This window comes from Balaenoptera borealis, assembly GCF_965194805.1.
Source record: "Balaenoptera borealis genome assembly, chromosome: 10".
Lineage (NCBI taxonomy): Eukaryota > Metazoa > Chordata > Mammalia > Artiodactyla > Balaenopteridae > Balaenoptera > Balaenoptera borealis.
In genome coordinates this window covers 117,960,234-117,981,775 of record NC_138874.1, presented here as the reverse complement: position 1 = coordinate 117,981,775, position 21,542 = coordinate 117,960,234, and the positions used below count along the sequence as shown (strand labels likewise).

Sequence of the window (21,542 nt, the reverse complement as noted above, 5' to 3'; positions counted from 1 at the left end):
AAAGACAAATATCATATGATGTCACTTATATGTAGAATCTAAAAAAAAAAAAAAACTACAAATAAACTTATTTACAAAACAGACTCACAGACATAGGAAATAAACTTATGGTTACCAAGGGGGAAAGAGGCCTCTTGCCACCTGGAGTCCTTATTCTAGACTCCTTGTGGGAGGGTGTCCTTATTCTAGACTCAAGAAGCCTGGGAAAGGACAGTGTCAAGTTTTCACAAATGAAACTACGTATGGCTCGATTTTTAGCATTTTCATCCAACAGAACAGATTGAGTCCTAGTGAAGCATTCCTGCCGCTGTGCGCGGTAAAGCCCCCGCACCCGACGCAGGACGACCACCTCCGAGGCAGCCGCAGGGAGCCCTGGCCGGGCCGCTGGGAAGCCAGGCGCCCGAAACGTGGGATCGCAAGCAGCTGTGTCACCGGCGCCCCCTCCCGGCCGGCAGCTGGAGGTCGCTGGGTGGGCGCCGGGGCTGGGGGAGGAGGCTCGAGGGGAGCCGCGCTCAGTTCCTCGGCGCCGCCCCCCTGTCTCGGAACCCGAGGGGGGGCCTCGACCCCACGGGCACGAGGCCAGAGCCCAGAACCCGCGGCCGCGGCGAGGCAGACGGGACCGGCCGGTCAAGGGCTCCTGGTCCAGCTGCTGGACGGTGCCCGGGAGCCACGGCCCCCGAGGCGGTGTTCCGCCCGCCCCCTGCCGCTGCCCCCGCCCCCTGCACACCCCGCACACGCACCGCCCACTCGTGGGCACAGCACACGCACTCACTGCCTGGGCCGGCCCTCTGCCTCTGGAGCGCTCACCCGATTCCTGACGGACTTGGGGTCCCTTGGTGTGACCATTTCACGGTGTGACGGCCCTGCTCACACCGGAGTCTGGACACAGATCAGGAAGGAGCTCAGGATTCCCGCCCAAGTCCCGTTTTGCTTTTCCGGGGCACCTTTAAAATAACCGCTCGGAGTTGAGCCGCAAGGGAGGGGCCTCCGCCCCAACCGCCTTCTAACAGGTGCCGGGGGCCTGCTCTGTCTCCTGCTCCCTGGTGACCTGGACGGAGGACGGCCCTCTCCCCGCTCACTGCCCCTCATTCTGCGGTCTGTAAGCAATAAACCCTGTGCCTCTACTTCCTTTGTGTGAGGTATTGAAGCTGCGCCTTCATCAAAAAGGCACAGGGTTTCCCTTCCCCAAGGTGGGGGCTCGGATGCTGGGGGAGCCACCTGCCAACCCCGTGTGCTTGTGCGTCCTCAGCCAGCAGGTCATAATCTGCACACTCTTAACACACCAGCCACGGCCTCGACACACTCGGCTGTGCCCCCGTCCCCAGCCCCACAGTGTAGCCAGGGCAGCTGTCCTTAATCAGAGCCCAACAAAATGGCCCGTGTTCCAGCCACGTCCACAGACATCTGCTCGGACCGAGAGCCATGCAGTGGGCATTTAGACAAAAGCAAACCTCCAGAGGAGAATCTGCAGCAGTGCAGAAAAGGCCAGCGCCCCCGCCAGGTCCCAGGAGTGGGTCCACCATGGGCCGAGTCCTGGCAGGACAGTGCCCCCCACCCCGGCCATGACGCTGTCTCCTGAGGGTCAGAGCGTTCCTTGCAGCTGTCCCCTGGACCCCAGGTGGGCACAGACCCCTGCAGCCCGCAGGGAGCACGGTACTGCATGCAGGGGCTGCCTGTGGTGTTGGGTCCTGACCCTGGGGAATTGGGGCTATTTTCTCCCGTTTTTCTCAGCCCTGACTCCAGATAAGCCTCTCGTTTAGAAAAGTGTTGAAGATGACCACTGAGAGTTTGAAAGAAAGGTAGAAGACACCTTGGCAAGCCCTGCCTTGACTGGGGCTCTAAGAATCCTGCAGCTCTGAATTTCTGAACCCGTGGACGGCTACTCCCATGCCCTGGAGGTGATGACAGCTCGCCTGCTTCCCCACGTGTGTGCGTGTGTATGTGCGTGGGTGTGTATGTGCCTGCAAGTGTGTGGGCCCATGGTGAGGACACCCAGAGCCTGCGGAATCCTCCCTGTCTTGCAAGGGTCCCCTGAGACTCAGAAGACGGGACTAAATGGGGGTCCTACCGTGAGCCCACCATGGGGGAGGGGTGGGGGAAGCCTCCCCGCAGGTCAGCTTGTGGGGACGCGGGTGTGGGGTCACTCACCTGGGGTCTGAGCAGGCTCCAGGACACACCCCCCTTGAAGCCACCTGGAGACCAGGAGACTGAGCACGGGACACCGAGGACCCTCCAGGTGAGGCCACGCCCCCGGGTGGGGAGCTGCGTCTGGCCGGCTGACCCTGCCTGCCTGTGAAGGTCCCCTATTGGCTGAGCCACTTGCTTTCCGCTGCCCCCTCCTCTGGAGACATGCCAAGAGGAATAGGGGTCACAGGCTGCTCTGGGTCCCCAGGGAGCAGCCAAAACATTCATGCTGCCCTTGCACGTCCATGGCGGTGGCCAGGGGGTGGATCTCGGCTGCTGGGGAAGGTGCCCTGATCCACCACCAACACTGGATCCGAGTGCTGCCCTCGGCCCACTGCCTGGGCCCCAAATCTGCAAGACTGCTCTGCCCATGCACCCCTGACTCTGGTCACTCAGGGTGACCCGCACTGGCCCAGCCCAGTGCCAACCAGCCCCAGCCTTGAAGGAAGGAAGCCAGCGGCTCCCCGGCCGTTGTCCTGCTCCTCAGGCTGCCATCCTCGACTCAAACTGTGGCCACAGACACCTGTCATCCCACCTCTTCCAGGGCAACATCTCCCCTGAGCCCGGCTGGCCGTCGGCTGAAGTGCTGGCCAGGAGCCCAGACACAAGGCTGCTGGCACTCCAGCTCACAGCCCAGGCAGCAAATGCACCTGATTCAGGACCCCCGGCTGCCCACCCACCAACGGTGAGAGCAGGAGGGAGAGTCCCGAGCCCAGCCCTCTCGCACTCGGGTTACTTCTGCCCTCCATCCGGCCTCCCTGGGGCTCAGGCCTGCAAGGACCCTCTTGCCAATTATGCAGCTGGCAAGAGCCTGGCCCTGGGAGCTGGGGAGGGGCCCGAGGGTGATCCCAGGCAGCACCCAGCGTCCTGAGGGGCCCCTCCTGCCCTTGGGCTCCATCTGGCAGCCGCTTCTCACCCGCAGCCAACTGCGTCTGCTGCAGGACCCAGCCCCTCGCAGAGCACACTGGACACTGGATGCTCTTGGCAGGTGCTCCGTGCCTCAGTTTCCCCTCTTTAAACGGGCGATGACACCCCACAGGTTGGTAGGCAAACCACAGACAGCTCCCACCCCCACCACTGCCCAAGCCTTCCAGGAATAACTGCTCCAGCAAGAGCCCAGCTGGTGGCTGTTTCCTGCCTGATCCCCTTAGGTGGGGATCCCTTAGGGGCTGCTCCCTTAGCTGGGGACCCCCATCCCAGAATGAACAAAAGAAAGCTGTGACTGGAAGGAGGAGCAGCGGTCAGCCAGGCGGGAGGACCCACCGCCTGGGCTCCGGAGCACACGTGTGCGGTGCACCTCGGCTACATGGTGTCGGGCACACGGCCACCACGGACGGGGCTGCGCGCTGGTGGTCACGCGAGGCTTAGGCCTCGGTGGCAAGGATGCAGCTGCCATGGGCAGGGGTCCTGGGAGGTGGCGGGAGTGTGCCCCCACCCCCAGCCTGTTCCCCCGTCAGCACTTGGCAGGTGGGCATCAGCCAGAGTGGGTCCTGATGGGGCCCTGGGGACAACGGGCGCCTTGGCAGCCGGGATGTGCACTGACCACCGACCCCCACAGCCACGCTCGGCCTCAAGTGTCACACTGCCCTGGGGACTCCAGCACCACCACGGGGCCACCACCACACAGGCCCCTAATTGGGAGCTCATTAAAAGTTGGTGGCAGGTCTCCCCGGGGTGGGAGCGTGGCCTTGTCAACTGGTGCCCACGCAGTGCTGCCACTTGTCTGGGAAAACACGAGGGCCACTTTCTGTTTGCTTCAATAAACTCTATTTTCCCAAATCTACTAACACTCTAGGAATTTGGAAGGTGCAGAAAGAAGGCTTTTCAACGCACAGATGAGTGTGAAGATGCGGCGTGTCACGTGTGCCCACCTGTCCACTTTTAGGGCTCACGTCACAGACACACAGCTGAGTCCTTGTTCCTTTTTTTGTTAATTGAGGTATATGGTTGACAAACAGGAAAGCTGTGCATGTTTAATGTACACATCTTGATGAGTCTGAAGATACCTGTCCATCCGTGAAACCATCACCATAAACTTCTCCGCTGCCTCTAAAAGTCCCCCCTCCTCTTTGTGTGATGAGAGCGTGTGACGTAAGACCCACCCTCTTACGTAGCGTCTTCCGCCAGGCACGGTCCACGACTTCGCAAGCTCACTGAAGTTACTTCCCTCAACTGCTCCAGGTCTAACAACTGGATCTCCCATTCCTCCTATTATAACTAAAGCCCTTGCAAACATACGTTGAGCAAAAGCTTTTTTCTGTATTTCTGATAATTTCCTTATGATAAAGAAGGGCAGTTCAAATCCGTAATTTCCCCCTGACAAGACCACTCAGGAGGTGACAAGGCCCAGAGGGTTGTTCTCAGAAAGGCCGACTCGGATGCTGAGCTGGGTACCCGAGGTCCTCTGCAGGCCTGGCCCCCCTGTGGTCCGAGGACCAGCCCCTTCTCCGTGATGGGGATCCTGGTCTCTCCCAGCCGCCCCTGCCCCAGGAGTGAACGTAGGAAGTGTGGAAGATGTGGAGGACCCATAAGCGTAGGGTTTTCATTCTAGTGACCTGTAATAATGGGGGGGGGGGAGTTAAGGAAGAGTGGCCAGAGGGAGAGTGTGCAGACACTCCTTTGTGGGGGGTAGGCGCCTGCCAATACAAGAGCGGCTTTGGTGGGAGCCCTGGAGTGGGGGGCAGGGAGGGTCCTGGAGCAGCCTTGAGGTGGGGGCGGGAGGGGCAGCCGCCCGAGGCTCTGCCACCCCGCGTTCACCAGGGAAGGGAGGGGGCAGCTCCTCTGGGCTAGATGCAGACCCCGGGGCGCCAGAGCCACCCGATGACATCCTGCAGATGCAGAAGGGGTCCACAGGGGAGCCTGGGAAGACCAGGAAAGGGCCGGAGGGTCGCACCCCACTGCCAGGCCCCAAAGCAAGCACAAAGCTGGCTCCCAGGGCCCCCACCCCGCCCCACACGCCCCACTTCCCTCTGGCGCCCTGAGTTGAGGAACAGGAAATCGGATCATGCATGAGTTTCCTGTGGCTGCGGAAGAAACTACCCCAACCTAGTGGCCTACAGCAACAAAAAGTACTTCTGTGTCATAACTGGTATTTTGCAATTCCATACTACTTCATGGTCATTAGTTCCATTTTTCAAAGTGATACATAACTATATGCTCTTTTTAGGGAATTTGAACCACACAGAAATATATAAAGAGTGAAAGTCCCGCTATACCGCCCCCCAGAAGTTACCCTTTGGTGAGAAACTTGCTCAACATTTTCCATGGATGTGTTTTGTTTTAACACCGAGGTGCTCACATCATCCTAGGCCATGCTTCCAGCCCTGCCCACCGACTTGCCTCTGTCCACATCCCCACCCAGGGGAGTGCCTCTCCACCAGGATCCCATCGGCGGGTGTTTGGGCCGCTTCCAATTTGTCTGATTGCAAACGTGATATTCTGTATGTGTCTCCTGTGAAGCCACGTGTGACAAGGATTCCTGGGTCAAAAATAATGATGCCACCACCTGCCCTTTGAAAGTTTCTGCAACACAGCATTTCTTTCCATTGGTGACATCTTGATAAAGTGCCTCAAGAAAACCACATATCTGTCATTCCCATTATGCCCTCCTGTTCTCACTGTCAGATCCACAGTCCTTCTCTTAAAGGAGTAACTGCTGGGTGTGCAGCAGGAGGGCAAAGCCAGACACAGCGGGATTGGGGCCACAGGAGAGGGTGATGGTTATATGTAATAGCTGTGCCCACGTCCTGGAAATGCTCAAGAGTAGATAAAACTGGAAAGTGGCTATTAAAAAGATGCCAGAAATATTGTTGTGCCTATTGAACATATTCCCAGATACATGAACTTTATTTTTTTTTAATATTTATTTATTTGGCTGTGCCAGCTCTTAGTTGTGGCAATGCGGTATCGTTTAGTTGCAGCATGCGAACTTAGTTGCGGCCTGTGGGATCTAGTTCCCTGACCAGGAATCGAACCCAGGCCCCCTGCGTTGGGAGTGCAGAGTCTTAGCCACTGGACCACCACTTCCTCCATGGAAATGGAGAGTCCCTGAACATTCCCTGAAGTATGCAAAATAGGGGGAACCACGTGATATAAGTTTTAAACCCAAAGGGTGCTGAAACCATATGTAACTTGTTTTTAAATGTGTCTTTTAGGTTATTAGTCATTAAGAATATTGATCACTAGAGTAACTGATATGAATCTAGTGTGAGCAAATCTATCCAGATTAGTATGTTTGTGTATGCATGTGCTTCAGCTTTGGTTTAGTTTTAGGGAAATTCATTTTAAGTGAAGTAATTTACAGTGCAGACCTGCCTGTGTGTTTGTAAGACTGTCTGTCAATAACTGTGTCTCGTCCAGCCCGTCCCTGACTGTGCAGATGGTGTCCGTGTGTCATGACTGTGTTTCCACGTCTGTACTTGAGTCTCGGGGTCAGATGTGTGAGTGTTTGTGTGTGACAGAGAGTGTGGTGTGCATACCTTAAAGAATCAGTTCTCCCGTGATCTGCCCTCCTCCTGGCAACCCAGGGCCCTGCCAGGAAAATCCTCTGTGGTCTGGGGGGTGACGCTGTCCAGGGTGCTGGAGGCTCTGATAGCCAGTGCAGACAGAGCACCTCCCAGCCCGCCTTCAGGGCCCCCCATATCTCCCCCAGGGCCCAGGACGGCCAGGCTTCCATCTCGCCCCAGGGCACACCTGGGCTCCTGTGACCTGGCTCACACCTGGGAACCCAGGACCATGGTCGTCCCACACCCCACTTACTCCTCAGTTTCTGAGATTGGTTCTGGCAGAACCAAACTCTGGTCCAGCCCACCTTACTCTGCTGATCTTCTGCCTGAGAACCTCAAAGAGTCTGAACCTCACTCTGTGACCTCCAGCTGCCTGAAGCCCGACGTCTCCCTCGAGATGCTTTGTGGCTGAACGAGCAACGGCTGGAGGTGAGGAGACCGGGCTTCTTCCAGGCTGGGTGGTCCTGGGCTTCCCTTCCCCAAGCCCAGCCTCTCCCCTGCGTCTTCCAGGTAGGGACGGGGAGGAAGGGACAGAGGGAGAAGGGCAGGAGGGAGGCCCATCGCCTTTGTGAACAACGGGGAATTGAAGACAAAACCTAGGGTCAGGCAGGCTCCAGCTGGTGGAGAAGATGGTGAAGAATGTCACTGAGAAACCTGAGCCTGGAAAATCACAACTTTTACAAAGAAGTGAAAGACTCAAGACAAAAACTGATTAGAATTAGTACTAAAGATATGCCTGGGCGTAAAGGGCATCCACTTCTTAAACACTTGCTCAGAAGTACAATTTTACAATGGAACTTGGGAAACACAGTCAACCATTTAGAGAATGCTGACACAGAAGAGAAGCAGCTGAGCAGATAGCAGAGAACAGAAAGCACTGTTCAAATATTGGAAAATTGATGTGGGGTGAGTGCCTACTTCAAACTATTCACAGTAATAAACTCCAGATATAAAATTTTGTGAAAGATGGAAGTCTTTGAAAATGAAAACACAACATAGAAGAAGCAGTGTGCCTAAAGGGAAATATATAGGTATAAACACCTACAGTTTTAAAAGAAGAAAAATCTCAAACCAATAAAATTAAAACACAGTAAGGAACCAGAAGAAGAAGAGCAAACCTAACTCAAAGCCAGTGAAAAGGAGAAAATAATGAAACTCGAGTAGACACGTGAAATAGAGAACAGAAAACAATAGAGAGAATCAACAAAACCAAAAGTTGGTTCTTTGAGAAGATCAACAAAGTTGACAAACCTTTAGCTACACTGACTAAGGGAAAAAGAGAGATGCAACTAACTCAACCAGAAATGAAAGTGGGGACATCACTCCTGATCTTACAGAAATAAACAAGGGAGTACTATGAACAGTGGTATGCCAGATTAGAGGACCTAGATGAGAGGAACAATTTCCTAGACACACAAGTGCAAACACTGACCCAAGAAGAAATAGAAAATCTGAACAGACCTACAATAAGTAAAGAAATTGAATCAGTAATTCAATTCCTCCCAGCAGAGAAAAGCCCAGGACCAGATAGATGGCTTCACTAATTCTACCAGACAACTAAAGAAGAATCAACATCAATCCTTCTCAAAATCTTCCAAAAAACAGAAGGGGGGACACTTCCTAATGTGTTCTATGAGGCCAGCATGACCTGATAAGAAGGTCAGACAAAAACACACCACAAGAAAACAACACACTAACACCTACAAATACAGATGCAAAATCCTCAACAAAATACACAAGAACAAATCCAATAGCATATTAAAAGGTTATACACCATGACCAGCAGGATTTATCCCAGAAACGCAAGGGTGATTCAACATACAAAAATCAATATTTACACCACATCAATAGAATGTAAGGACACATAATCTACTCAACACAGGAAAACCATCTGACAAAATTCACCATCTTTTCATGATAAAAAATACTCAGGAAACTAGGTATAGAAAAGAACTTCGTCAACATGATAAAGAGCACTTATGAAAAACCAACGGTTGACAGCATCATTGATGGTAAAACACTGCTAAGAGCAGGGCAAGGTGAGGATGCTGGCCTTCACACTGCAGTTCAGCACTGTGCTGTAAGCTCCAGCCAGAGTAAAATGGCAAGGAAATAAAGCACCCAACTTGGAAGGAAGAACTAAAAGTACCTCTGTTCCCAGATGGCATGATCCTTTATTAGAAAACCCCAAAGAATCTATACCCAAAAACTTACTAGGATTAATAAATGAATTCAGCAAAGTTTCAGAATACAAAATCAACACACAGAATCAGCTGTGTTTCTGAAATAGCAATGAACAATTCAAAATGGAAAATAAGAAAACAATTGCATTTATGATAGCATCCAAAAGAATAAAATATCTAGAAATAAATTTAACCAAGGAGGCGAAAGAAGACTGTACACTGAAGACTACAAAACAGTGTGGAAAAAAATTAATGAAAGCATAAATAAGAGGAAAGACATCCCATGCTCATGGATTAGATGACTTAATATTGTTAACATGGCAATACTACTCCAAATGATCTACTGACTCAATGCAATCCCTATCAAAATTCTAATGGCCTTTTTTGCAAAACCGGAAAATCTGGTTCTCAAACTAATACGGAATAGCCCCGAATAGCCAAAACAGTCTTGAAAAAGAACAAAGTCTTATGACTCACACTTCCTGATTTCAAACCTTACAAAGCTATAGTAGCCAAAACAGTGTGGGCTTGCATAAGGATAGATGTATAGACCAACAGAATAGACTTGATAGTCAAGAAGTAAACCCATACATCTATGGTCAGTCGATTTTTGACAAGGGTACCAAGACCATTCAATGGGAAAAGAATAGTCTCTTCAACAAATGGGATCTCCATCTTCAGAAGAATGGAGTCGGACCCCCACCTCTCACAAGATATAAAAATTAACTCAAAATGGATCAACAATGAAAATATGTGTTAAAACCATAAAACTCTTAAAAGAAAACATGTGAGTAAATCTTTATGACCTTGGATTTGGCAAAGGATTCTTAGATAAAACACCAAAAGTAAGAGCAACAAAAGAAAAAAAAATAGATGAATTGGAATTCATAAAAATCAAAAACTTTTGTGCATCAAAGAACACTATCAAGAAAGTGAAAACAGTCCCTCCCATCAGGAAGCTTGCACAAGCCTCTTAGATAGCCTCATCTACCAGAGGGCAGACAGCAGAAACAACAAGAACTACAATCCTTCAGCCTGTGGAATGAAAACCACATTCACAGAAAGATAGACAAAATGAAAAGGCAGAGGACTATGTACCAGATGAAGGAAAAAGATAAAACCCCAGAAAAATAACTAAATGAAGTGGAGATAGGCAACCTTCCAGAAAAAGAATTCAGAATAATGACAGTGAAGATGATCCAGGACCTCAGAAAAAGAATGGAGGCAAAGACCGAGAAGATGCAAGAAATGTTTAACAAAGACCTAGAAGAATTAAAGAACAAACAGAGATGAACAATACAATAATTGAAATGAAAAGTACACTAGAAGGAATCAATAGCAGAATAACTGAGGCAGAAGAACGATAAGTGACTTGGTGGAATTCACTGCCGCAGAATAGAATAAAGAAAAAAGAATGAAAAGAAATGAAGACAGCCTAAGAGACCTCTGGGACAACATTAAACGCACCAACATTTGCATTACAGGGGTCCAAGAAGGAGAAAAGAGAGAGAAAGGACCCAAGAAAATATTGGGAGAGATTATAGTCAAAAAATTCCCTAACATGGGAAAGGAAACAGCCACCCAAGTCCAGGAAGCACAGAGAGTCCCAGGCAGGATAAACCCAAAGAGAAACACACTGAGACACATAGTAATCAAATTGATAAAAATTAAAGACAAAGAAAAATTATTAAAAGCAACAAGGGAAAAACAAGAAATAACATACAAGGGAACTCCCATAAGGTTAACAGCTGATTTCTCAGCAGACACTCTACAAGCCAGAAGGGAGTGGCATGATATATTTAAAGTGATGAAAGGGAAGAATCTACAACCAAGATTACTCTACCCGGCAAGGATCTCATTCAGATTCGACAGAGAAACCAGAAGTTTCATAGACAAGCAAAAGCTAAGAGAATTCAGCACCACCAAACCAGCTCTACAATGAATGCTAAAAAGAACTTCTCTAAGTGGGAAACACAAGAGAAGGAAAGGACCTACAAAAACAAACCCAAAAGCAGCCACATAGCACAGGGAGATCAGCTCAGTGCTTTGTGACCACCTAGAGGGGTGGGACAGGGAGAGTGGGAGGGAGACGCAAGAGGGAGGAGATATGGGGATATATGTATATGTATAGCTGATTCACTTTGTTATATAGCACTAACTAACACACCATTGTAAAGCAATTATACTCCAATAAAGATGTTTAAAAAAAAAAAAGGATAAAATACCTAGGAATAAACCTACCTAAGGAGACAAAGACCTGTACTCAGAAAACTATAAGACACTGATGAAAGAAATCAAAGATGACAGAAACAGATGGAGAGATATACCATGTTCTTGGATTGGAAGAATCAATATTGTGAAAATGACTATACTACCCAAAGCAAGCTACAGATTCAATGCAATCCCTATCAAATCACCAATGGCATTTTTTACAGAACTGGAACAAAAAATCTTAAAATTTGTATGGAGACAAAAAAGACCCTGAATAGCCAAAGCAATTTTGAGGGAAAAAAAATGGAGCTGGAGGAATCAGACTCCCTGACTTCAGACTATACTACAAAACTATAGTAATCAAGGCAATATGGTACTGGCACAAAAACAGAAATATAGATCAATGGAACAGGATAGAAAGCCCAAAGATAAACCCATGCTCCTATGGTCAACTAATCTATGACAAAGGAGACAAGGATATACAATGGAGAAAAGACAGTCTCTTCAATAAGCAGTGCTGGGAAAACTGGACAGCTACATGTAAAAGAATGAAATTAGAACACTCCCTAACACCATACACAAAAATAAACTCAAAATGGATTAAAGACCTAAATGTAAGGCCAGACACTATCAAACTCTTAGAGGAAAACATAGGCAGAACACTCTATGACATAAATCACAGCAAGATCCTTTTTGACCCACCTCCTAGAGAAATGGAAATAAAAACAAAAATAAACAAAAGCTTAAAAGCTTTTGCACAGCAAAGGAAACCATAAACAAGACCAAAAGACAACCCTCAGAATGGGAGAAAATATTTGCAAATGAAGCAACTGACAAAGGATTAATCTCCAAAATTTACAAGCAGCTCATGCAGCTCAACATCAAAAAAACAAACAACCCAATCCAAAAATGGGCAGAAGACCTAAATAGACATTTCTCCAAAGAAGATATACAGATTGCCAACAAACATGAACGAATGCTCAACATCTTTAATCATTAGAGAAATGCAAATCAAAACTACAATGAGATATCACCTCACACCGGTCAGAATGGCCATCATCAAAAAATCTAGAAACAATAAATGCTGGAGAGGGTGTGGAGAAAAGGGAACATTCTTGCAGTGTTGGTGGGAATGTAAATTGATACAGCCACTATGGAGAACAGTATGGAGTTTCCTTAAAAAACTAAAAATAGAACTACCAAACAACCCAGCAATCCCACTACTGGGCATATACCCTGAGAAAACCATAATTCAAAAAGAGTCATGTACCAAAATGTTCATTGCAGCTCTATTTACAATAGCCAGGACATGGAAGCAACCTAAGTGTCCATCAACAGATGAATGGATAAAGAAGATGTGGCACATATATACAGTGGAATATTACTCAGCCAGAAAAAGAAACGAAATTGACTTATTTGTAGTGAGGTGGATGGACCTAGAGTCTGTCATACAGAGTGAAGTAAGTCAGAAAGAGAAAAACAAATACTGTATGCTAACACATATATATGGAATCTAAGAAAGAAAAAAAAAAGGTCATGAAGAACCTAGGGGCAAGACGGGAATAAAGACACAGACCTACTAGAGAATAGACTTGAGGATATGGGGAGGGGGAAGGGTAAGCTGGGACAAAGTGAGAGAGTGGCATGGACATATATACACCACCAAACGTAAAATAGATAGCTAGTGGGAAGCAGCCGCATAGCATAGGGAGATCAGCTCGGTGCTTTGTGACCACCTAGAGGGTGGGATAGGGAGGGTGGAAGGGAGGAAGATGCAAGAGGGGAGAGATATGGGAACATATGTATATGTATAACTGATTCACTTTGTTATAAAGCAGAAACTAACACACCATTGTAAAGCAATTATACTCCAATAAAGATGTTAAAAAAAAAAAAAAGAATTACCATACGAGCCAGCAATCCCACTACTGGGCATATACCCAGAGAAAACCATAACTCAAAAAGACACATGTGCCCCAATGTTCATTGCAGCACAATTTACAATAGCCAGGTCATGGAAGCAACCTAAATGTCCATCAACAGATGATTGGATAAACAAGATGTGGCACATATATACAGTAGAATATTACTCAACCATAAAAAGAAACGAAACTGAGTTATTTGTAGTGAGGTGGATGGACTTAGAGCCTGTCATACAGAGTGAAGTAAGTCAGAAAGAGAAAAACAAATACCGTATGCTAACACATATATATGGAATATTAAAAAAAAAAAATGGTTCTGAAGAACCTAGGGGCAGGACAGGAATAAAGACGCAGATGTAGAGAATAGACTTGAGGACATGGGGAGGGGGAAGGGTAAACTGGGACGAAGTGAGAGAGTGGCATAGACTTATAAATACTACCAAGTGTAAAATAAATAGCTAGTGGGAAGCAGCCACATAGCACAGGGAGATCAGCTCGGTCCTTTGTGACCACCTAGAGGGGTGGGATAGGGAGGGTGGGAGGGAGACGCAAGAGGGAGGACATATGGGGATATATGTATATGTATAGCTGATTCACTTTGTTATAAAGCAGAAACTAACACACCATTGTAAAGCAATTATACTCCAATAAAGTTGTTAAAAAAAAAACTAAGGAAATCCAACTAAAGTATGGACTTTAGTTGATAATAATGTATCAATATTGGTTCATGAATTGTAACAAACGTACCCCACACTAATGTAAGATATTAGCATTAGGGGAAATTGGGTATGGGGTGTATGGGAACTGTCTGTACTAAATTTGCAACTTTTCTGTAAATCTAAAACTGTTCTAAAATAACTGAAAAATTAAGAACTTCTGTTCATCAAAAGACATCTTAAAGGAACTGAGAAAAGCTATAAACTGGGGAAAGATATTTGCAAAACATGGTAAAAATTTAAAAACACTAATGAAGTGAATCAAAGATGAACCAAAAAATGAAGAGATAGACGATGTTCATGGATTGGAAGATTCAGTATTGTAAAGATGTTCATTCTCCCCAAACTGATCTAGATTCAATGCAATTCCAGTAAAAATTACAACAGAATTTTTTTCATGGAAATCAAGTAGCTGAATCTAAAATTTATGGAAAAGCTAAGGAACTAAAAGAGTCAAAGCTACTGTGAAGAACAAGAACAGTCAGAGCACTCACACCAGCTGGTTTCAAGCCTATAAAGCTGTCGTAATCAAGGCAGTGCAGTATCAGAGAGAGGACAAACTTAGAGACAAATGGAACAGAACAGAATCCAGAAATAGACCCATGAACACAGATCACTTACCAATACAGGCCCATATTCTAGAGCATAAAATAAATCTCAAACTCTAAAAGATTCAAAATTATGCAAAGTATGCTCTCTGATTACAATGAAATTAAAATACCTGGAGAAATATCTCCAGAAAATCTCCAAATATTTGGAAATTAAATAACACTCTTCCAGACAACCATGGTCTATCTATATAATGGAACGGGCACAGACACCCTGGACATACCTCAAAAACATGCTGACAGAAGCCAGAGACAAAAGAGGGGATATTGGGTGGTTCCGTTTCTCTTACATTCTAGAAAAAAACAGAATTAATCTATGAAGAAAAGAATCAGAACAGTGGTTGCCTCGAAGTGGGGGATTAAGGGTTAACTGGGAAGGGGCATGCTTCTGGCATGAAGGAAGTTTGTATCTTGATGAGGTGCAGGTTCCATGCATGTGTGCATTCGTCAAAACTCATCAAACTTAACACTTAAGGTCTGTGCACTTCTCTGTGTAAATTACACCTCAATAAAGAAATTTAGAAAAGGATATGAAGAGAACTCCTGCAAATCAATAAGTAAAAGGTGGCACCATGGAGAGAAACTGGCAAAAGACACACACACACACACACACAGAGGCATCTCACAGAAGCAGAAACACTAACTGACACTAACCGTATCAAGAGAAGCAGGGAAAGACAATTCACAGTGAGATGCTATTTTTACCCTCTAAATTGGCAAATATTAGGAAATCCACCACACCATCTGTTGGAGAGGATGTAGTTCAATGGTAGGAGTGTAATCACTACAGCCACTTTGAGGAAAGAACTTGGCATTTTCTTGCAGTTGCATGTGAAGTTCAGCCCCAACACTCGCATTCGTAGGGGTAGCTGCAAGAGAAACACTGGCACCCAGCGCTCAGGAGCTGTGCACAAAGAACAAATTCACGAATCATGAGGCAGACACGATAGAATGTTACTGCACAGGTGTCAGAATGAATGCAGTACAGCTACCAAAAAGAGTAAGAATCTTAGCAACAAAAAAAGCAAGACCCAGAAGACAGCATGTAGCATGACACCCTTTGTTATGACGTTTGAATACGAGCAAAACTAAGCAGTGTGTTATCTATAATTAAAATGCTTTAGGCAGCAGGGGAACCCCTGCGAGTGGCCCCTCTGAGAGGGAAGGAGGGGTGGCAGAGGGGAGGAACTAAGGTCACTTATTAGCCACTGTGTAGGTCTTGAGTGGAGAGCAGGTTTACAAGAGTCCCTTACCTTATTTTATACAAACGAATAAATAAATGCTCTGCATGGAGAGGAAATAAAACGAATGCTCTCGGGTAGCAGCCCCTCCCCTTTGGACCTCAGGGAAGGGCCTTGGGACTGGGAGTTGGTCTCAGGCGTCACCAGGGCCAGGGCACCTGGAGGGCAGGTAACAGGCCAGCCTCTATGTCCCGTGAGGAAGGCGGGACGTCCCCCCCCCCTTACATCATATCCCTCCTCACAGTCCCGCCATGGACCCTGAGAGTCCCGCTGCGGTGAGAATTCGCAGTTAGCGTCCTCCAGAAGACAGGGCTGGGAGGCAAGGCCTCTAATGAGCCCCGTAAAAGCCACCTGCGCCCTGAGGCAGCAGGACCCAGTGAGATGCGGCACTTCCCCTAGACCCTCCCTGGAGACCCTCTGCGAGGGGAGGGGTAGGGTGGGTTGGCAGTGACCTTGGTCTTGAGGCAAAGGGCCTGGGGCTGCTACGAGGGCAGCACCTTCCGGGTGCCCCCAACACCTGCCACCAAGTTGCACGGCATAGACAGCAGGGCATGGGCTCCTGGAGCCCCCAGCCCTGTTGCCCTGTGTCCAAGCTGGCCCACCAACCCCGGTTCTGCAGCCCCTTCTCAGGCCCAGCCTCTTCTGCCGCATCGCTGATGGGTCTCACATCGCCAGGGATTGGGGCACAGTCCTCAGTGCCCTCTGCACCCCCCACCAGCTCTGAGCCCTCCTGCAGCCCCTCCCCACGGGGCTGGGCACCGGGCGCTATCAGTGGGGGTCTCCGAGGCCCTTCGCGGTAAGCCAGGAGCAGCCGCCAGCTCAGCCCCGGCGCAGGGAAGGTAAATGTAGGAGGAACCGGCTGAGGGTCGCCCAAGAAGTACACCTGCCGGCAGGAAACACCCTCCACCTCCAGCGCGCCCCCTGGTCCTGCTGGACAGACCCCGACCTCGCAGAGTGGGGGAGGGGCTGGAGAGGAGCTGAGGCCCCGGGAGCCCCTCGCCCACCAGTGGGGAGCACTCCCCGGCTCCGCCCCCGCCCGCCACACCTCCCTGCCGCTCGCCCATCTTCAGACACCCGACTCCTGGGCGTCCTGGCACAAAAGTCCCCAACTGCGCGGCCCTTGAAAGGCTCTGAGTGGACCGAGTCCACCATCCCCCAAAGGCCACTTTGATGTTCAGAAAACACAGGATAAAGACCTCAGGCCGGTTCAAAGAGAGTCATGTGGGGACACCAAAAGTGGGGATGAACCCTCCCACCCCACCCCCAGCCCTGCAAACCCCTGGCCCAGGTTTTGCTCACCCCTGGGAAGCCGGCTGGCCATCTGATGGAAGTGGTGTCCTTCCTGAGGCGTGAGTGGCCCTGGCCAGAGAGCAGCATGGAGCAGCCGTCCCTGGGGGCCCACGTGGAGGAGGCCAGGGAAGTGCCCAGACGCACAGCCTAAGATGGCACACCAGGCAGGCAGAATGGGTCTTCTTTCCTGCTATGTGCACACATACACCTGCGTGTGAGTGTGTGTGCATGTACGAGTGCACCTGTGTGTGTGTGTGTGCACGGGCACACGCACTCCCACGCCTGTCTGTGTACCTGGTGCTCGCACAGGGAACAGTACGCACCTGAGAGCATCCACATGAGTGTGGAGGTAAGAGGTGTATCTGCGCGCACTGGTGTGCAGGCGCCGAGGCCCCCTTGCCAGGTGTTAGCTCGGGGCGAGGTGCGTGCTGGGCTGAGAGGGGCTCAGCGCTGCAGCAGCTTTGAGAAGGGTTACAGCACCCCCATGCAGCTCTCACGACCCGGCCCCCTGCCCAGCACACATCACACCTGCATCTCTCCGCTGTTCAGGGTACTCAGAAGTGACGCCCCTGCCAGGGAGGGCTATGAGAAACTCCACCAACTCCACTGAGACTTTGGTGACAGATGTCATCCTGCTGGGCTTCCCTGAGCTGTGCCACCTTCAGGGGCTGCTGCTCGGGTCATTCTTCGCGATCTACATGGTGACTGTCCTGGAGAACCTGGTCATCATGGTGACCATCAGAGCCAGCCGTCCACTGCACACACCCATGTACTACTTCCTGGCCAACCTGTCGGTGCTGGAGACCCTCTACACCTCGGTCACCATCCCCAAGCTGCTGGCCGGCCTCCTGGTCTCGCGAGGACCATCTCCTTCTCAGGCTGCCTCACCAGCTGTTCCTCTTCCTCTCCCTTGACTCCTCTGAGTGCTTGCTCCTGGCCACCATGGCCTGTGACCGGTACCTGGCCATCTGTCACCTGCTGCACTAGCCGGCCATCATGGACTCGAGGCTCTGCTGAGTCTGGCCCTCAGCGCCTGGCTGGGTGGCTTCCTGATCTCCTTTGTGTCCACGGCTCTCACCTCCTGCCTCAGGCTCTGAGGCCCCAATGTCCTCAACAACTTCTTCTGTGACATCTCACCCCTGCTGCAGCTCTGCTGCTCCGGCACCGTCACCATCGAAGTGCTGGACTTCGTGGCAGCCCTGGCTGTGCTCGTGGCCTTCCTGCCCGTGATCGTGGTCTCCTATGCCCACATCATAGCCACGGTGCTGAGCACCCCAGGAGGGGCCGGCCGCCAGAAGGCCTTCTCCACCTGTGCTTCCCACCTGGCGCTGGTGGCCATCTTCTACACCACCACCATCTTCATGTACGCCTGGCCTCACGCCATCAGCTCCTTCAACTTCAACAAGCTGGTGTCCATGGTCTACTTGGTTGTGACCCCACGGCTCAGCCCCGTCATCTACTGCCTGCAGAACCACGACATCAGGGAGACCCTGGCCAACTCCACCAGGCCCCTGGCCCCTCCTAGCGCCAGCTGCAGGGGGAGGAACTTCAAATCCGTCCCCTGTCATCTGCTCACAGCCACCAGGCCACAGCAGGGAGGCCATGGCTCTCTCCCACTAGCGCAGCCAGCAAGCTCCTCTCTTCCCCCCTCACCCTGAGACGGGAGCACAGTGGGAGCCGCCGAAACTCCAAAGGCTCCAGCTGCCTCTCACAGGGAGCTTCAGCACCCGATCAGGGGACAGGTCCTCAGCCCAAGACGGGCTCACTGAGCTCCCAGGAAGGCCCCCCTCCACCGTCACCTGTAGCCTGGTCAGTGTCTGGCTTTCCTCCACTCCCGGAAGCTTTCAAGATCTTGTTGCTGTGTTTGGTGTCCAGGGTATGCTTTTTTTTTTTTTTTTTGTAGTTACGCTTGGAGTTTATCATGCTTCTAGAATTCAAGACTTGCTTTCTCTCATCAGTTTTGGAAAGTTATCAGCCATTATCTCCTTAAACACTGCATCTGCCTCATTCTTCCTTCCTCTCCTGTTGGTTTCAAAAGTGCATGTATGTTGGAATGCACAGCTTTGCATAACCAATACAGGCAGGCATTTAAAGGCGTCGTCACCTCCACAAAACTTGTAGCTAACCCGGTGAGGACCCACCCTTTGTGATGAACCCCCTGCTGCAGGCTCCATTCCTCATCTCCCTGGGCTTGCTTCTCGCCGGCCCAGCAGCTCCTGCACGCATCCTCTCGAAGGCTCTCCCGGCTCGGTAGCGTTTCCTGGGATAACTGCGATGAGGGGAAGGACCCTGCGGTGATCAACAGCCTGACTGTGGAAACTGACCCCACTGTCATTCCCGGGAACATGACCATCAGTGCTGAGGTCAGGACCACTGTGGACCTCAAAGATCCTCTGAAGGTGGTATTAACTCTGGAGAAGGAAGTGGCTGGCTTTTGGGTCAAAGTCCCACATGTGGAGCAACGTGGTAGCTGCACCTACAAGAACTTCTGTAATGTGCTTGAAGTGCTAACTCCCCTTGAGAATCCCTGACCAGAACCCCTGCACACCTATAGGCTTCCCTGAAACTGTCCCTTCAAAGAAGGCACCTACTCACTGCCCAAGTCTGACTTCTTCCTGCCTGACCTGGAGTTGCCCAGCTGGCTCAGCAGTGGGAACTACCGGCCGGAGATCATCCTAAGCAGCAAGGGGAAGCGTCTGGGCTGTGTTGAAATCTCCGCCTCCCTAAAGGGCAAATAAGTGGCACTTGCCACAGCAGAATGAAGGGGGTGTGAGGAAGGCATCCTCTTCCTCTGTCTTACGTTGGCCAAGGCCAGATTCTACTCTCTGTCCTTTCTCGAGCCCCTTTCTACAATGATGACACTACCCCACTGAAAGTCATTTTATGCCACCTACAGAATTTTTAGGCGTGGGCCAGCAGCCCTAACCTAAGGGCGGATGAGCCTGGTGGTTTTTGACAGCCCAGGACATCTACTGGGCCGGCCACGGCATTTTCCTCCTCACCCCCATGGCTTTCTCCCTAAGAACTCAACTCATTTTCTAAACAGTCAAGGAAGGGGGCTAACACGTTTTATGACCCCCCATTCAGACTGACCTAGTCTTGGTCTCCTGAAGTACCTTTATGATTTTTCTCATTGATTTTGTGTGTGTGTCACTGACCTAAAAGCAGAGTGAGAGTACTAACAGTTTTCATTTTACTCCCACCCCTCTTACAATGAAGGGTCTGAAGGAGTCGATCTCAGTCTGTTCCTCCATTAACTTCTATGATTTAGTGTTCTTTTCTAGACTTGCCCAGTTAACAGTGGGGCACAGTGTATCCTGGAGAGGCAGGGCATGTGATGGGAGAGATATGTGAGAATGCTCTATGTGTTTAAGATAGTCTGCGAACTCAGGTGCCTGCAGGGCAAAGCACAAGACATCAGTAAATGATGAGGGCCACGAGGAACATGCCGTTTCCGGGCACATCTTCCATTTTTTCCTTCGTATAACATAACCGATCCGGGGCAGCTGCTGCCCAGTCTCAAGCTGGGGGTATAATCAGGGATGAGGGGACTGGGGTGAGTTGGAAAGGGCACATCTGGTCCATAGGGACAGCTGCTATCTAGCTATAGCCAGTAAATACCACAGGAGAATGTGGGCCCACCATTACAAAATACTCTCAATTTTTTTTTCCCTCGAGAAGCCAGAAATCCAGACTTTTATATGAAATCAATTTTTAAATATCAGCAACCAATTATTTTTTTAAATACTGAGCAGGCAGAAGGGGCCAAACAGACTTGTCACTGGGGAAATCTGGCTGGCTCATGGGTGGCCAGTTGGTGGCCTGGGATGTAAGAACATGCATGCCTTGTCCTTTTAACCTTGAGACAACTCCTCCAGCACTGTTTCTCCCTCCATTGGGCAAAATCCGTAGTGCCTGACCCTAGAAGGCTCCTCCGGTGCTTGGGGAGTAGAGGCGGCCTCACAGCTGTGAACTTGGGGATCACGAGGCTGCCTGCCCTGGCCCTGGAGCTCTGTCAGGGTGAGTGGGGCAGAGGCTGAAGGGGTGGGCCCGCCAGCAGCCACTCTGTGGAGCAGGGGTCCAGCGAAGAGAGGTAGACTCATGTCAGGTGCCTGGGTTTGTTCACTATCCTGTCCTCTCATGACAACTTAATCACCCGTGACCAGCCCCATGTTCTGGGCTCACATGAAGGCTGGAATGGTAATAAATCTTTTTAACTTGAAAAAAAGAAAAAAAGTGCGTGTATGTTGGACCTTTCATAGGGTCCCCCATGACCCCCTGCAGCCTGTTCTGCACGCTCTGTCTTTTTTCCCTCTGGTCTTCAGAAGAAGACCTTCCAGGTTACTAATGCTTTCTATCTATCTAATCTGTTTTCTAATGTGTTTTTTTAGTTCTAGAATGTCCATCTGGCTCCTCTCACAGTTTTCCCATTCTCTATCAAATTCTCAAACTTGTTTGATTCCTATGCACATGTACAAGCTCCTACCTGGTCTGTCAGTGATGCCCTTCTTCTCTTGTATTGATCTCTCTCTCTGTTCTGCCAAGACTGGATTCTTTTATCACCATGGCTTCTGCAACATCTTAATATCTGGCACAGTGAATCCCTCTTCTTTGAGCTGCTTTTTCAAAATTAGTTATATTTGACCTTTATTTTTCTGTATGGACTTTAGAAACCCTTGGGT

General features: G+C 49.7%; 2 pseudogenes across 2 annotated transcripts; both read left to right on the top strand.

Annotated features, from left to right (window-relative positions):
* The first annotated feature begins 17,440 nt into the window (after positions 1-17,440).
* Positions 17,441-18,385, top strand: LOC309635632 (olfactory receptor 6B9-like; annotated as a pseudogene). The gene has a single exon. The product of its transcript is annotated as an olfactory receptor 6B9-like (transcript).
* Positions 18,386-18,592: 207 nt separating this feature from the next.
* LOC309635603 (ganglioside GM2 activator pseudogene) lies at positions 18,593-20,004 on the top strand (annotated as a pseudogene). Its single transcript has one exon. The product of its transcript is annotated as a ganglioside GM2 activator pseudogene (transcript).
* Positions 20,005-21,542: the final 1,538 nt, after the last annotated feature.